The sequence below is a fragment of the Coenobita brevimanus genome, chromosome 13 (genome assembly GCF_032717465.1).
Source record: "Coenobita brevimanus isolate Jiangsu-jjx chromosome 13, ASM3271746v2, whole genome shotgun sequence".
Classification (NCBI taxonomy): Eukaryota; Metazoa; Arthropoda; class Malacostraca; order Decapoda; family Coenobitidae; genus Coenobita; species Coenobita brevimanus.
In genome coordinates this window covers 47,880,697-47,899,437 of record NC_136966.1, presented here as the reverse complement: position 1 = coordinate 47,899,437, position 18,741 = coordinate 47,880,697, and the positions used below count along the sequence as shown (strand labels likewise).

Genomic DNA, 18,741 nt, shown 5'->3' with positions numbered 1-18,741 from the left:
TTATGCGCGCTTTAAGATTGATATTCTCCCAAACTACTGACCGTGGGACGCAAATTTGTCAACTTTTCACCGTACACTGCTTTTCCGTCTTGAGGGAAAAATGTTTTATTCATATCCTGCGAATTTTCAAGTTGGAACTTAGGACACAAAAGTTGGCCAAGTCGTTCCTCTGATGCAGCCATTTCCCGCGGGAAGGTACGCAGACCAAAAATTGTGTGTGTGTGTGTGTGTGTGTGTGTGTGTGTGTGTGTGTGTGTGTGTGTGTGTGTGTGTGTGTGTGTGTGTGTGTGTGTGTGTGTGTGTGTGTGTGTGTGTGTGTGTGTGTGTGTGTGTGTGTGTGTGTGTGTGTGTGTGTGTGTGTGTGTGTGTGTGTGTGTGTGTGTGTGTGTGTGTGTGTGTGTGTGTGTGTGTGTGTGTGTGTGTGTGTGTGTGTGTGTGTGTGTGTGTGTGTGTGTGTGTGTGTGTGTGTGTGTGTGTGTGTGTGTGTGTGTGTGTGTGTGTGTGTGTGTGTGTGTGTGTGTGTGTGTGTGTGTGAACGCTCGGAACCTGGCCTGAGAAAAGCATACACAGCGGAGGCACAACCACAAATCTCCAAATAACCCCTGAACTGACATCCCGACTGTGTGGGAAAGTTTACGGATCCAGGATTGGTCTGCACAGTCACACAATTTGGCTCCGAAGACAATAAGAAACACACCAATGTTGTGGATATAGAAGGCGTCGTCCTCTGAGGCAGAAAGACAGCTTTAAGTAGGTGTATCACACGCCATCACCAAGGTCTGCCTCTCAGTCTAATGAATAAGCTTACTTTCACGCCACATTTGGATTAGGTTCATTCTCTTTCTTACTCCCAAACCCACAAACATTTCCTGAATTACACCCACACCCACACCTACAGTATCTTCCTCAGTCACACCCACTCTTACCCACAAAATACGCCTCTCTCAAATCTGCATCCCCAATAACTTCCACACTCACTCCCAGACCTACAAATGCAGTACTTTTCACACATCTACATCCACAGTGTCTTCCACACTCACTTTCACACCCAAACCTAATCACACTCCACACTCACCCCCACATCCGCAGTATCTCCCACCCACACGAACTCTAGACAAACGCCTCTCATACAAATGTCCTAATTTACTTCCAGGACATCATGCCTATAGTGTCTTTCTTGCTGCCACACCCCCACTCACATTCCGACTGACACTTCCACTCACAAACCCAAATCCAGTTCCATTCCAACCAACACATTCACATTTATTCGTGACATACACACACACACACACACACACACACACACACACACACACACACACACACACACATTCTCCGCCAACATCCAAAACACTAACCACCCGCTATCAACAAATGATCTCATTCCAATGTCCATATCACCTTTCAGCCACGCCTATGCTTTTTCACGTTCTTACCATCGCGACAACAGACACACACCCACAACACCTCCCACACACATTTTCTCACACCCTCAAACACACACACTTATCCACAATACCTTCCACACACATTTCCACGCCATCAGACTCACACGCACACGCATCCACACTGACACAAACACCCACGCAATTCCAAATACTCGTATTCCTAAACCCACACACAAAAAAAAAAAACACCCACGCTCACGCCCACGCAACCAACAAAGCCTTCCAGCTCAATGCTCAAATTCCTTTCAAGCCACGCCTATGCTGTATCTGTCTATACCGACACACTCACACACACGCTTCCAACCACACGTACACGTCCACACCCACACTTACACACTCTCTCACACCCACACTCATATTTACTCCAACACCCACAATTACAGCTAGTCCCACATCCACACTCACATCCATTCTTAAACCCACATCCACACACACACACACACACACACACACACACACACACACACACACACACACACACACACTCACTCTCACAAACAGAACACCTCCAATCCTCATTCCCATGCTGCCAACATATGCCTCTCAACCCAGTGCCCAAATTTCCCTTCAAGCAACGACTAAGCTAATTTTCCTTCTTGCCACATCACCTCACGCACACCTACACACACACACACACACACACACACACACACACACACACACACACACACACCGAATGATCAAGACAACATACAAAACAATGGCCTTTCACTTTGACCAGGTAGTGGTGTAACAATTAAAATAACAACAAATGTACTACCTTTCCATATCGAAACGAAGATCCATATTTACAGACAGAACAAGAAAAAGGGAGTTACCACGTTGCTTTGACCAAGACGAAGATCAACAGTAACAACAACAACGACAACAACAGCAACAACAACAGCACCGACGACGACAACAACAACAACAACAACAACTACTACTACTACTACTACTACTACTACTACTACTACCACCACCACTACTACTACTACTACTACTACTACTATTTTTTTTTTTTTTTTTGTAAAATCACCTTCATCCGTTGGGGAATTATATTGTGAAGATCAAAACCAACCTTCCAAATACAGTTCACCATTTGGAGTTGTAATGTGAAGGTTAACACTAACACTCATATTACAATCCGTTGGCCCCAATCATGCCAACGGCTGTGGCTACCAACCATATACTACTACTTTTATTATTTTATTTCATCTTTATTAATGTTACAGTGTTAATATAAATATTAATCTATTGGAGTCGCAGGTCTATGCGACTCTCGACCACAGTAGCTTCGTAATCCATACCCGCCAGAGAGACAGGCCTGAGGGTTGATGATCTTGTGCCCCTGAGACACAGGAGTGCAGACCTAACGAGGGAGAATGACAGTAGACATCTCATCCAGGCCACAACAGAACTCTGCGGTTGATGCTTCTTCTCAGAAAGAACCTCTGCCAGTCTCGAGTACAATCTCCCCGCCTCTGGACCCATCCTACCTGATGTTGTGAACACAAGGGAAGTGAATCGACCTTGGTCCACAAATTGGATCCTTTCTTGATAGTTTATCTTTTCTTGTCCATTCCTTTTGTGTGCAGCTTCGAGAGTCAGTTCACCATGACATACTGCCATGGGATCACATATCCTGATATCGAAGAACGCCCTCTGCCCACGTGTCTAGAAACCTCGAGCGCTGACATCCACTCTTGCATCATTTGATGTGTTTGCTGCTCTGTGGGTGGAGTGCTCACCGTCTAGGGGTAGCAGAGCTAGCTCAGTCGTAACATCATGGCATATTTCTTGCAGCATTATGGCAGTGAGGTCGCGTACTTCATCGTGCCGGATGCAAACAAAGCCTCTCTTCTTGCAAACCATTGCATGGTTTGCATCAAAAGCAGTGCCACAGGCACAGTGTTGAGGTAGGTTTTCTATTGGCCACCCATATCTCAAGGCTATGGCGTCAATAAATTCTTGTTTGTTGAAGTGGAAGTCTTTTGCCTTGAGAGGCAGGGTTGTCAGCCAGTTCGATGACCCAACCTCCTGTGCAATTTCAACTACTACTACCACTACTACTACCATTGGTACTACTACTTCTGCTACTGCTACTACTACTACTACATCAGCTTCTATTACTACTATTGAAGTTGCTACTGGAAATTCCTACATCAAGTACGGTACTTGTTCAGTATAACTCGTTCTTTGAAGGAAGATCTGGTAAAGGTGAATGCACAGTCCTCCCATATCTCACGTGCTTCTTGGAAAAAATTCGCTCGGTCTCAAACCACAGATTTGCTCTCACACTGTAAGAAGTAGCAAAAGTAAAACATACATAAATGAAGTTACAGCAATGAACGGCTTTATCGAGATTGTTTCTAATGTCTTTTTTCTTGTAATTCAACATCACCACCATCATCATCAACAGCGTCGTCACTCTTTTCGCACTTACGTCATTGGTGTGTGTGTGTGTGTGTGTGTGTGTGTGTGTGTGTGTGTGTGTGTGTGTGTGTGTGTGTGTGTGTGTGTGTGTGTGTGTGTGTGTGTGCAAAAACAACAAAAAGAGCCTGAGCTTCTTGACTTTTCCAAAAAAAAAAAGGTGAACAGAAGAAATACAAAATAAATATCTGTTCATCTCGAGGTGCCACGAGACAGTGTTGAAAAAAGTGGAGGTCACAGGCAGATTAAGCAAGACAGGTTAATAATTTGCCAGCACAGGCGCGCGCGCGCACACACACACACACACACACACAGACACACACACACACACACACACACACACACACACACACACACACACACACACACACACACACACACACACACACACACACACAGAGAGAGAGGCTGCAAAGTTCATGAAAGGTTAAGGACTGGGTGGCAGACTGACAGACGAGATCTGGAACATGCGATCTCTCTTAGCTCTATTTTCACAGATGATTTAATTCCCTGACGGTGACTAGGGGACCCGATCAAAGAGGAATCCAGACATTTAAGCGTCCACCCTCCCACACCCAGTTTGACAGATTACGATCTTTGGCAGAGCCGATAACAGACTGGCAATTAAGCGAGGGAGTGAGAGGAAGTGGTCTGCACAGCAGACGGGGGACTTGAATTGCTGGTCTGGGTAGGGAAAAGGTCAGTGATTCTCTCTCACACTTTGTCAGCCAAGTCAGCCAATTAAACCTTTTTCTTTCATTTTCCTCTGTGAAACCCTTTCACAATTCCAGCAAAGACAAATAGTATAAAAATACATATTAAATATGTGGTTGGTATATATCTAGTAAATGGGCAATATATACGATTTGTAAAATATGCAAATTACACCCAGTTTTACCAGCAAAAGCATTTACCAATGTTTTCTCTCCCCGTGTTTTACCTGCGGCGATAGCCAGTAGCTCAGTGAGTGGCCAGTGTTCGTCTTCTTCGTCTTCTGCTTCTGGCAAATTTGTTAAAAGGAGGCCTTTGAAGACACAAAAATGGAATCATTTGAGGTAATTTGTCATCGAGAATCAAAATCTACCATCAACTGACACCCATGGTGGCGCCATTTAGCGACAACTTTAGTAAAAGTGATGAATTTAATCCTATTGAGACAAAAGTGGTCTCAAATATGGTTATCTGAAATGGAGAATCCAAATATAGTGTCAGCTGACACCTGTGGTGGCGCCATCTACCAGCAACTTCAGTAACCACTGCTTCTCCACTGCTGCTCTGGATAAACTCCACTGCAGCGCCTGTTGTTCCATTAGTTAATCCGTCTGAGGTGTCTGAGGTTTGATGTTAGCACTAGATGTCTTGCTAATGTAAAAATCTAGGTAGCGGGTCACTCTGTTAGGGCACCTTCAGAATCTAGGTAGTGAGTCACTCTACTAAGCCACCTCCAGAATGTGGGGACAGGATAACTCTCTTAAGTCACCTCCAGAATCTGGTTAGTGGGACACTGTTAATGCACCTCTGGAATCTGAGTAGTGGATCTGTCTGTTAAGGCTAGTTGCTTCTTACAGCAAACTGTTTGAAACAAGAACCTCGCCGCAGGTCCCAGAGCAATTCTGCTCTTGTTTACTTAGAAAAAAGGCGTCAAAATGTCTGCCAAGTTTTTGCTTTCCAGAGAAACTTGAACAAAACAAAACCAAAGTCAATATCTGTTCATTTAGTGGCTGGGTTCCCTAGGTTTAAAATACTGGAGGTCAGAAACAGTGCAATAAACAGAATGAGAAAATCACACAGCTGACTAGGCTGTTCATATAAAAAACTAAGACTATCAGTTAACTCTGGCAGACGAGGGTTGGAAAGCGAAAAAGGAGGGAGGGGATGCACCACTGTATAGTAGTAGAGAGAGAGAGAGAGAGAGAGAGAGAGAGAGAGAGAGAGAGAGAGAGATGCAACACTGCGGGGTAAAGAGAGTGGCTGAATGAAGTCAATGAAAGGAGGGAAGCAGATGTGTAAAACCTTTAACTTTATTTGTAGATGTGTTAAGTATAACCACGACCAATATTCACCAGTTAGACAGCTTACAGTTTGCCAATCATGATCAAATTCTTATGCGACCATCTGTAACCCGGTAAATATGTTTGGCGCGTTGTTGCTGATGTTGTTGTGTAACTCCAATATGTCTGGCAGATCAACCGCAGGCAAGAAATCGCCTTTGCAGGGCCGTCCAATGTAGTACATCGATGTTCCCTTGCGGCAGACAGCGCCTGTCTATAGCAAAGCGGTGGGATTAGTGTGGAGATTTGGTTCCTGGATGGACCTCGCATTTACGTCTCCACACAGTTAACTGAGGCATCACAGTAGGGTTCACATCACCCCGTTATATGGTTACCGCCCAGCGCTGTAACTGGTTTCCTGAGTTAGGGAGAACCATTTGGCTTGTCATTAGGTGTACTCATTTGAAGTGGAAAGAAGTGTAATAAAAAGTGACAAGAAGGATAGAAGAAAATAAGGAGAGGTAAGTGTAAACACAGAAAATATAAATGACGTGAAGGAGGAAGTAGGCAGCACTACGTCAAGTGCGTGGATGATGGGCGGCGCCCCTACCTACCACCAGATGCTATCTTGCGGTACTCAGGCAACTACTGGAGGATCCCTGCAGTTCCGTGAAACAGTTTGGAATACTTCGAATGGACGAAAAACAAAGACGCTTGGACAGGAGGGGGATGGAGGGAGATTTTCATTTTCTGCAGTGGAATATCGACTGCTGATAATGAGATTGTCAAGAAACAACGAAGGCGTCTGAGTGGGAAGGGGAACGAGAGAGAATTTTATTACCTACTGTATAATGAACTATCAGAGGCTAATATAGATGATGACAGAGGGAGTATCGGAAATCAAGTAGAACAAAAGGAGACTGGACTTCAAAAAGAACCTGATAACAAACAACTGCACACACGATGCTCCACTTTTCCGGCTCAGGGTGCGTCCCATTCAAAGGTTGCTCATGTTATTGGCCACCCCAAATCAGCAGCAGCAGCAGCAGCATTAGACTGCCATTGACCTGGTTATCAAGCCAGACAACAATAGAATGTTACGCCTTTGCGGGGTCATACGAGTGAGGGTGAGGAGATAAGGGAGGCGGGGCGAGGTGAAAAATGTCTGGGATGGATGGCGCGGCAGTGGTGGGAGAAATGACTCTAAGAATGGAGAAGATTTAGCAAAGAATCACTGCCTTGATGATCATCGTGTAGTCGATCGGCATAAAATCTAAGCCTTGTTTTTGTTGTTGCTGTTGTTGTTCTCTCTCTCTTTTTTTTTTTTTTTTACGGTGTGACACAAAAAGCTGAGGAAAGTGTAGCGAGGTTAAGGATGTCTTAGATGGGAGGAAGGATGAACTATTGAATGGATGGTGGTGGAGTGCATTGCAGTATCGAGTGCGTGTGATTGCCAGTCATAAAGCGAGACGGCCATGGACTGTTGCGCCTTCGTGGTGTGACAGGAGTGGAGAAGATGAAAGTGGAGCGGATGAAAAAAGGACTGGGATGGATGGGTGGATAGATGGATCGGTGGATGGATGAAGTGATGGATACAAGAATGTAGAGATGGATGAATGGACAACTGGATGGATGGATGGATGGATGGATGGATGGATGAATGGATGGATGGAAGGATAGATGAATGGGTGGATGGATGAATAAATGGATGGATGGAAGCCTGTGTTGGTGTTTTTCAGCGTCAAGTATGTCTTTGCAGTTGCAACTCGAGCCAGCCACGGAGAAGTGTGCCTTTATGGTGTGACACGATTGGGTGAGGAGGTGGGAGAAGTGGAGGATTGCTGAATGGATGGATGGATGGAGGGAGGGAGGGATAGTTGAATGTGTGAGCTGGTTTTCTGTAGTATCAGGTACCGTATGTGTAATTTCCAGCTATGAAACGGGACAGTCATGAGGTTCTGTGCCATTTTGGTGTGACACAAGGAGGTGAGGGGAATTAGAGCAACGAATGAATGAATGAATGAATGAATACTTGAATGAGTGAATGAATGAATGAATGGATACTGAATAGCAGAATTAGTGGTCCGTAATCTGAATTGTGTATTTCTAGTTACTAACCGAGACAGCCCAGCAAAGGAGGACAAAATAACCTTTCACTTTTCTACCCGTCAATATACGATTATTATTAACCGTGATGAAAGCAAAAAGTAGATGTTTCCCTAAATAACCCCTTCACTACGATGATGTCTTTTACTGATTTATTTTAGCCACCTCCAGACAATGTTATTCATCTCAGGAGAGACATCTCAAATGAAGAGAGTCAAGAAGGAATCTCACCCGTCTGAAAAGTCTCTCCTAAGCGGATAAAAATAGTCTCGAGATAAGAAAGATATAACAATGAGAACCCACTAAATCATTAACAGTGGCGTACCCAGGAAGTTGAAAAGGGGGGGCCTTTTTTTTTTTTTTTCTTTTTAACTGTGCAGCCCGTGACTTTGGCGAGCCCATGCGAGTCCGTACAGCTGGGGGGTTCGGGGGTGGGGTGCTGTAAGCCCCCCACCCCACGAGAAAACTTTGCATTTTGGCCAGTTTTATAGTCATTTTGAGGCCATATGGAATGGATATGTGACATAAATATAGCATATTCTAAAGTCATTTTTAAGTGCTCCGTGCCAATGAGTTATGATTCAATCTCTCTAGTAACCTTATACTACTAAAACTCCAGCACTCACATTTCGATCAAACAACTTTACAACTGTAATAAACTAATAAATTATATATATATATATATATATATATATATATATATATATATATATATATATATATATATATATATATACAACTGTAATAAACTAATAAATTATATATATATATATATATATATATATATATATATATATATATATATATATATACAACTGTAATAAACTAATAAATTATATATATATATATATATATATATATATATATATATATATATATATATATATATATATATATATATATATATATATATATATATTTACACATGGTATTCTTCATATGGTTAGAGACCTGTTCTACTGTTTGAGAAGATTCGAATTCGACCCCAGGCTGGAACAGGAAACAGTTTAATGATTTGTACTTCGTTAAAACATATATCACTGATGTTCCATAAGATCCACCGACATGCCATAAAAACATCTCTGCCAATTCCATTACAATCGTCATGAATGAGAACCTCGATCATCATCTTCAGTATGGGTTATGAGTAATATTTCTGAAGTGGTGACATGTGAAGCCTATGCCCAGAGTCGGACACATTAAAAAAAAAAAAAAGGTGTCTGGCATGTAGGAGGAGTACTGTGCCTCAGGGAACAGACTGTAACGTCCATGACTAGAGTTGGACACACCACTAAGGAATATTAAGGAAGTCATCTTTTGAATTCACCATTACCATCTTAAGGCTCCTTCCCAGTAGTTTCCCTCATTATCTCTGCTTCTTCAGTATCTTCTTCCACTCTCCTTCTATGGCTCTACCCCTCCTCTTACTTCTTGTTTATCTCTACTTCACTGTCTTTTTTTCCTAGGTTTTCTTCTTTTTCCCAGTCTCTTCTTTCCTTATGCATCCTTTTCTCATTAACATCTTTCCTTGTCTTCATCTGTCCCGTCGTTTCTCCATCTCCAGCTTTTGTTCCATTCTCTCTCTCTCTCTCTCTCTCTTTCTGTCCTCATCACCCCATAATTCTTCTTCTTTATCTTCGTCTTTTGTCATTCTCATTCATTATCTCAAGCTGCTATCTCACTTTCGCTTATTCTGCTCCATTTTTCATTCCTATGGCCCTCTTTATCCCGTTCTCCGTCACTCCTTCCCCTCCTTCCATTAACACTTTTCTCTTTTATCAACTACATATTCTTATTCTTACATCTGCCATCTTCATCTCCTTGAGACTTTCGCCCTCCCTCTTACTTCTTTTCACTCATGCATATTTCTCTCTCTCTCTCTCTCTCTCTCTCTCTCTCTCTCTCATGTGTCTTCAAGAGTATCATAAATTCATACCGAAACTGCACCTATAATTTCAATACAAAATACACTTTCATGATACAGTATCAAATCAATTTGCTTTTGCCTGTGGTGTACGCATAAGCATGTGTGTGGACGCTGGTGTTTATGTTGTCTTTGTGTGTGTGTGTGTGTGTGTGTGTGTGTGTGTGTGAGAGAGAGAGAGAGAGAGAGAGAGAGAGAGAGAGAGAGAGAGAGAGAGAGAGAGAGGGTGGTGTGTCGTGGGAATAAATACCTGGAGGTATTTCTGTCCACGCCACCCCTCACAGGATGCGGCGTTAGGCAGACAGACAGAGACAAACTGACAGACAGAAAGAATGATAGAAACAGATAGATATATAGAGCAGAAAGACAGACGGAGATAGACTGACAGATGAACAGATATACATACTGACACACAAAGACAGACAAATAGACAGACAGACAGACAGACAGATAGATAGACAGATAGATAGATAGATAGATAGGAATTTAGACAGACGGATGGACAGATCGACAGACAAATAGATAGATGGATATGGACGGACACATTCAGGTACCTATAGGTGGATAGTTAGACAGATATAGACAGATAGACTGGCGTTTAAATAGATGGATGGGCAGATCGACAGACAGATAGACAGACGGATACAGACAGACAGACAGACAGACAATAAAATAGACGTAGATAGTTAGATCGATAGATACTGATAGTTCTTTAGGTAGGTGGGCAGGTAGGTAGGAAAATAGAAAATTACAAATGGATAAATAGATAGGAAGGTGGGACAAGAGAGAGAGAGAGAGAGAGAGAGAGAGAGAGAGAGAGAGAGAGAGAGAGAGAGAGAGAGAGAGAGAGATGCAGTGAGTTTCGTAAAGAGGCCCTATCTACAACCTGGGGGTGTGGGTGAGTCGACAAGAAGGGGTGGGTGGGGGCGCACTTGAAATGACAAATATTGAGAGCGTCAACATTTGCCTGAGCTGCTGGCTTGAGTGTCGGCGAGGCAGGAGGCGGCACACGCTGGGGAGAAAGAGGGGAGTGGGGAGAGAAAATGGTGGGAGGAAGGAGGAGAAAGAGAAGACGGTGGTGTAGAGATGTGGCGGTGCAGAAAGAGAGATGGTTGTGGAAAGAGAATAGTTTGGTGACAGAAGAGGGTGTAGAGAGACGAAGACAACTAAAATGAGAGAGAGAGAGAGAGAGAGAGAGAGAGAGAGAGAGAGAGAGAGAGATGAGGCGAGAGGGGGGGGGGAGTAAAGGAAGTGGAGGGAAGGAGAGGTGAAGTGGGGAGAAGGGAACAAAATGAGGAAGACAAAGAAGTGGATGGAATGAGGGATAAGCAGTGCAGCAGTGAGAATAATAATGCGGATAGCAGAGGGAGAGGAGGAGATGGGTTATAATATGTGGATATGGAGATGAGAAAGAAAGCAAATGAGGTGGAAGGAATGGGAAAATAAATGTGGAGGAGAAAAACTGGGAAAAAATGGAAGGAAGAGGGGATGGAATATGAGGAAAATTGACAGAGTGTGACTGGGAGAGAAAAGAGCAACTGAATATAGACTGCAAGAGAGGGTGAAACTAAAAGCTGAGTGAGGTACGAGAGGGAGAGGGATGGCGGGAGGGGAGGAGGAGTAGGTGGAGGTGAAGGGGAAGGGGAAGGGAGGGGAACATGGGGAAGTGTGAAGGTTAAAATTTGAGGAGAGAATACAGAGACCGAGTTGGAGGGTGAAAGATAAAAGATGATTGGTAGGATGTAGGAAGGGGGTGAAGTGAGATGAACAGGGAGAGTAAAGGGACAAGACGAAGGAGAGAGCAAGCGAAAAGAAGAGAGGGAAGAGGAGAGGGAGTCAGGAATTTGGGGGAGTAGGGAGAGCAAAGGAAAGAGACGGGAGGGGGGAGGGAGAGGAAGTGAGATGAAGGGAGAAACAAGGTGGGAAAATGATAACGGTAGGAATAGGATGAGGGAAGGAGAAAGAGGAGGGGAAAGAGGAAACCGAAGGAATGGGAAACGGAAAGGAGAAAGAAGGAAGGAAAAATGATGAAGGCAAAGTGAATACGAAGGGAGGGAGGGGAGAATGATAGGCAGAATGAGCACCTAATGTGGCTAGAGGGAACTCGAAGTCAAGGTTTCACACCAAACGAAAATTCTTTGTCTAGCAGTAAGATAAAAATTCTAAACTTTGTTAAACTACATGAGGAACAGTTTCCGATGACTGATATCCGTTTATCCAAGTAAAGCTCCAAGCCATCAACAACAGCGTCTTCGTTCGGTGTGAAACCTTAGCCATGATTACTTAACTGACTAGGATGTAAAGTACACTTTGGCGGACTCTTCAGAAAGCTATTCTCGCTGCTCGTGGAACAAGAGGATACATTCTCTCCCTTGGTAACAGTGTTGGAATGGGAGTAGAGGGTGAGGAGATTTAGGACAGAAGTATTTTGGTGCTGAAAGCAGTGAGTTACCACGTATTGTTTGTGTGACAGAACTATTGAAAATTGGTAAATTCCTTTAAATACTGTATGGACAGCAAGTCGACCTAGCCTTGTCAGTCTCTCTTTGAAGCCATCTTACTGTCTCGTCACATTCCATATTCCCACATCAGGATTACCATAGTGATGAAAACTTTGTATCTGACGTCGTTGGCGGTGTTTCGTCTTAGCACGGTCACGTCTTCTCTCTCATCTTATCTAATCAAAAGCAGACTATTTTATTCAGTTCAAACTGAGATTTGGAAAGTATTACTGGTATTAATATACTCTCAAGATCTGGCCAACTCAAACATTCTATTCCATCTAACGTCAAACGATTTCACATAGCTGAATGAGTCACAGGAGCCTAAGTGCTCAAAATTTACAGTCTTGCCTGACACCACACTGCCAGCCTCACACACAACATCAAGGCCTGTCATCTTGTCAGCACAGACGAGTTTATAAAGCCTCTTCCTTACCGCTTAATTTTACATACTACATCATACCACTCCTTTGCATGTAATATCCTGACAGCTTCTATTAATAACGTCCATCTGTTTGTCTATCTGTCCATCTATCTATCTATCTATAACCAGACGTATCCATCACGGAAGGGGTGTCCACGAATCGCCTCCATGCCATTCTCTCCTCTGCCATCAGGCTGCCCTATGCCCAGCTCACGCCCCCTCACTTATATACCTCTCCATCTCTTCTCTCCATGAAATCCGCGGCATTCTTTTTCTCCTCCCTCCCTTTTTCCTATTCATCTCCTAATCAATCTCAAAGTCTCCACTCCATTCGCATGGTCGGATATGGTCGAATGCATAAACAAGCTGGCAAGTACAGACGTGACAGAAAACCCTTATGGTGACAAGATCATGGGTCCAAGACCTATACGCTACTGATTAGCAGAATATTTAAATCTTTCCCTAAATCATTAGTCACATCCGGGAGTGCAACAGTTTTTTTCTTTACAGATTCCTCAGCAAAGATATTATGTCCCTAATGTTTCTTTATTACCAGTTTACTGCAATTTCTTATTGTATTCCTGCTACCTCCAGACGACCTTATCTAAGTTAAGGGACACTCTAGGTTGAAAGGATTATAAGGACATTGTTCTATTTTTTGTATTTCCAGACGACGTTAAGCCTTCGAGGCTGCGGATGTCTTTTAATATGTATTCTTGCTACCTGCTGACGACTTAATTCATGTTAGGATATATTCTTTGATCTGAGGAGGTTATATACAGTCTCACAAAAACCTACAGAATATGGGAGGCCTTTCGTAAATGGAAAATAATCACCTGGTTGCAGCAAGAATTAAGATAATGGGAATCCTCTCTTAGGGCATAATACAATTTTTTTTTATTTACTTCTGTAATGCAGAAGTTTATTTCAATAATCTTGCTATCACCAGACGATTCTTGGTATCACCAGACGATTTCATTCAGCTTATAAGAGAGACGTGTCGTAGGGAAGGAAATACTGGAACCCACAATACTTTATAACTATCCCTTTTTCTTTCCTTGCAGGAAAAAAATCGTCTGCAGATACCATGGATAGAAGAGACGTCACAGTGTTGAGAGAATTAACCCGACTGTTTTTTATATTCTTTCTACTATTGGACGATTTAATTCATCCTAATATAGATCTCATTGCAGTTAAGGACGGAACATTCTTAATCCAAGTGATGTCCTTTTTAAATTATTCTAGCTGCCACCAGACGCCTCCTGTACACAAGGGGTTTATCAAGGCTACATCTAACCCATCCCGCTGAAAAATCTAGCCAAGGCCGAATTAAAACATTAGGGAATGGCAAGAATAATATGGACAGACGTCCCCAGTCTGACCGGATTAATATTCAGCAGCTGAGGGTCACAGCTCTCTCGTACAACCGCCTTAACTTCCAGGAACTACAGGGGGTGGCGTGTCAGAGGATTTTTGTGAAACTAGTATCTTTGTTTAAGTCTCACACTGACTCTGAAGGAACAAACTCGTAATGATTATCAGATCACAGAAGATGTAAAGCGAAAAGAAATACACTGGTTCCACATACGACCCCCAACACACCACACACTGTTGTGTTTGGAAGTGGAGGCGATTGTACTTCGCCTTCCAGTAACCATCCTTCTACCCACACATCTTATTCCTCACATCCGTCCCTCTTTACTTACTCTTAGCACAATCCATTCCCTCCAACACTGTCTGTGAGTGTGGGTGTGTGGAGGGGTTTGCATGTGCGTGCAACTGTGCGTGTGTGCTTGAGTGCATGTTTCAATCCACTAGCGCACGTGTGTGTGTGTGTGTGTGTGTGTGTGTGTGTGTGTGTGTGTGTGTGTGTGTGTGTGTGTGTGTGTGTGTGTGTGTGTGTGTGTGTGTGTGTGTGTGCGTAAAAAGAACAGGGTATTGTGAGGGGGAAGAGAGAGATATATATGAAGGCAGCAAAAGGTACAGAGAAATGGAAATCTGGAATGTTGGAAGAGGTAAGACAAAATAATAGACATGGGAAATTAAACTCAATGGAATGTGTATGAGAGAGAGAGAGAGAGAGAGAGAGAGAGAGAGAGAGAGAGAGAGAGAGAGGAGGGACAGGCGAACGGGCCGAGAAAGGTGAGAAGGAAGAGTGAAAACAGGAAGAGACATGGGACAGAGAATAAGAAAGGGAGGGGGAGGGAAAGAAATGGAGCAGAGTTAGAGTGAGAGGAGGGGTGAAGAGAAGAGAGAAGATGAAAGGTAGAGGAAGGGAAGAAAGGGAGAAAGGGGAGGTGAACGGAGGACAGGGAGAGTGGATGAGGACGAAGAGAGGGCTACGGGGCCGAGATGGGTGAAGAGCACAGATAGGGAGAAGGACAGACAAAGAGGAGAGAGGTTGAAAGTATAGAGAAGGGTAGTGAAAGGTGGAGGGGGGAAGACTGTGCGAAAGAAGAGGGGAGGGAGGGGGACGGAGAGACAAGGAAGATGGAGTGGCAAAAAGAGGCGAGACACGAAGTATGGTAGAGAGTCTATGGAAACGGCGGAGAGTGGACTGGGGAAAAAAAAAAAAAAAAGGAAGGATGAAATGGATTTTTCTTTTACAGAAGGGAGAGAGAATGTGAGAAAAAAAAGTGAAAGAGGGGTGACAGCAGGCTATGTGGGTCAAGGTGGGGGTGGCTTAGGGGAAGGGGACAGAATGTAGACGGAGAAAAGAGTGAAACTGAAGGAAGGCAGAGGAACAGACAATGTAGGAACAGAGACAAAGCTGAAGAAGGGAGTGAAGGAGAAGGTGCAGATGCAGACACAAAGCCATAAAAGGGAGTGAAAGACATGAAGCAGAAGCAGACACAAGCCCCAGAAAAGGGAGCGGAAGAGAAGGTGCAGATACCAAGTTAAAGCAGAAGAAGAAGGAGAGAAAAACAAAAGACGTGGGGTTTGAGAAGAGAAGGAGGGAAAAGAGGACAGAAGGGAAAGGGGGAGGGGATTACACGAAAGAAAGTGGATGAGGGGAGAAAGAAGCTGATACGAAAGAGAGAGAGAGAGAGAGAGAGAGAGAGAGAGAGAGAATGACCTAAGAAGGGAGAAAATGTGTGTGTGTGTGTGTGTGTGTGTGTGTGTGTGTGTGTGTGTGTGTGTGTGTGTGTGTGTGTGTGTGTGTGTGTGTGTGTGTGTGTGTGTGTGTGTGTGTGTGTGTGTGTGTGTGTGTGTGTGTGTGTGTGTGTGTGTGTGTGTGTGTGTGTGTGTGTGTGTGTGTGTGTGTGTGTGTGTGTGTGTGTGTGTGTGTGTGTGTGTGTGTGTGTGTGTGTGTGTGTGTGTGTGTGTGTGTGTGTGTGTGTGTGTGTGTGTGTGTGTGTGTGTGTGTGTGTGTGTGTGTGTGTGTGTGTGTGTGTGTGTGTGTGTGTGTGTGTGTGTGTGTGTGTGTGTGTGTGTGTGTGTGTGTGTGTGTGTGTGTGTGTGTGTGTGTGTGTGTGTGTGTGTGTGTGTGTGTTTGTGTGTGTGTGTGTTTGTGTGTGTGTGTGTGTGTGTGTGTGTGTGTGTGTGTGTGTGTGTGTCATCAGACCCTATCATTATATGGCACGTTCGTCACCTGAGCCGAAATCACATAGAGAAATATCCGACTAAAACAGTTGTAAATTTTAGAGAGAGAGATGCCGAAATAAAGAAACAAGCGAGGGGACAACCGAGAAAATGTGGGGACTGAATATGAGAAGAATGCTAACAAATGGAAGAGAAACAAGGAGCAGATGCGAAGACAATTCTGAAAAACTAATTAATGGGAAGGACGATGGCAGAGCGGTAGTAACAAGAATGAGGTAGGTGGCTCCGGGAAATATGTCAGCTGCATAAGATTTGAATGTGTGAATGATAGAAATGAAATGTGAAATGGATGAAGTAAAAGAAGGCAGGTGGTGTTGTGTGCTATATGCAGAAACAAAATACAGTGGAGAACAATGAACTGTTTGTGGGATATGTCTAAAAGACTGGAGCAGTGAGGTTTCGTCAGGGATATTAGGAAGATTTAGGCTATACTGAGCTCATGTATAAACCTAAAAAGGATCAAAGTGAGTAACATTCTTACAGTAAGAAATTTGCTGAGATCTTTGGATAAGGTACATGGAATAATAGTGTGAGACAAACTACTGTATGGTCTGAGGCTGATTATAGGGTGCGAGGTGAACAGCGCCGTTTTCATAGAGGAGAGGGATGTCTGGATCATATATCTGAAGTAAGACAGACAGGAGAGAAAGCAAATGAAAAGGACTGCAAAATATGACATTTAAGGGTCTAGAAATGCATACAACAGGGTGAACAAGGTAGAATTTATAGAAGGTGTTACGAATGTTGTGGAAGGTAAACTGCTGAGTGCTGAATAGAGTTTTCATGGTGACAGTGAAACATGTGTGGAGTCGATAATTTGAGTGCATGGCTCAGTATTGGACCTGGAGTGGGTATAGGGTGTAAGATGTCCCCAGTGTTGCTCACTACAAGGGTGGTTCATATACTGCCCACCTGTTGTCACTGGCTACCGATATATTTACATGCTCCAGGATGGCTAAGTCAGCGTTGTTAGTTCCTACCCTGAGTCATTTTCTTCTTCACATACCTTTTTCCCAACATATAGTGTCTTTTTTTTTTTTTTTTTTTTTTTTTTTTTTTTTTATATCCACTGATTGCTTGAAAGGGTACAACAAGGAAGAAAGGTTGCTGGTTCCTTGAAAGCAGTGATAAGAAACAGTGAAGTGAGCATGGAAGTGAAAAAGTTACTGCATGACAGTGTTGTGATACCAACTCTAACGTATGGAAGTGAAACTTGGACGTTGTTGGAAGGACACAAGTCAAGAGTGAATGCAGTGGAAATGAGTTATTTAAGAGGAGCCTGTGGAGTCACATGGAGAGATAGACTGACAAATTAGGATATAAAGGATCATTGTGTTGTGGATGTGGATGTGATAGGAAGCGTTAGGAGGAACACACTGCGGTGGTTTGGCCATGTGGAGAGGATGGAGGGTGAGAGACTGACGAGGACAGTGTATGTGAGTGAGGTGGAGAAGGGGAGAGGGAAGGGGAGACCGAGGATGAGATGGAGGGACGGAGTGGAGAGGTATATGAGAGAGGGGGGGTGAGTTGGAAGCAGGGCAGTGAAATGGAGGGGGACAGGGCGACGTGGAGGCGATTTGTTTGTTGCCACCCCGTACGGGATTAAGGCTTCTGGCAATAGATAGATAGATGAAGCAGTCAAATCGTCTGAGCTGTTTATATCAGCAAATTGAGCCTGCCATGCAACACACAGCATTAGGAGGGCGCAATATATGGACCATCCTGCATACATGGATCGGATTATGCGAGATGAAAGCAGAAGCTGAAGATATGGAAGTACAGGTGGAGATGAATGGTGATGGACGGACCATGTCATATATGATTTATGTAGGTTCCACTGTGCTGCCGGATACTGGAAACAGAGATCTTTGCAGAGCGGTTCAGTGTATTGTGAATGAATGATTTGAGGGTTGAGGTATGTCGCAACAGAAGTAAACCATGCATAAAGAGTGTTATATAATAGCGAAAGAAGGTATTTATCTATCTCGCCAGTGTAATTTTTACATATTACCAAGACACACAGCTCACAGGGCGGATGTCAGATGGGCTTTTAAGGAACTTGGAATGGTCCTGCCTTGGTCACAGTGGCGTTTGTCGACCGTCCACGCTCCCCCAGGATCGAGCCCTGGGCTGACTACTGGCCACCAGTTCAGTCGTTAACTACTGCACCACCACAGCTGCTACAGAGGAAGATGTTCTTTGAATCCTTCATCACCGCAAACCTCAGGCACTACGGTGATTATGGGCCATATTCTGAGTGGCTTTGGGGATTACGTCTCCTCCTTAATAGTGTCTTGTGCACATTACACCTTAATATTTTCTTGTATGTTAT

The 18,741-nt window shown here is 43.7% G+C and overlaps 1 pseudogene; it reads right to left on the bottom strand.

The window, feature by feature from the left end:
* Nucleotides 1-2,681: 2,681 nt before the first annotated feature.
* Nucleotides 2,682-18,741, bottom strand: part of LOC145415656 (uncharacterized) — a 127,511-nt pseudogene continuing 111,451 nt past the window's right edge.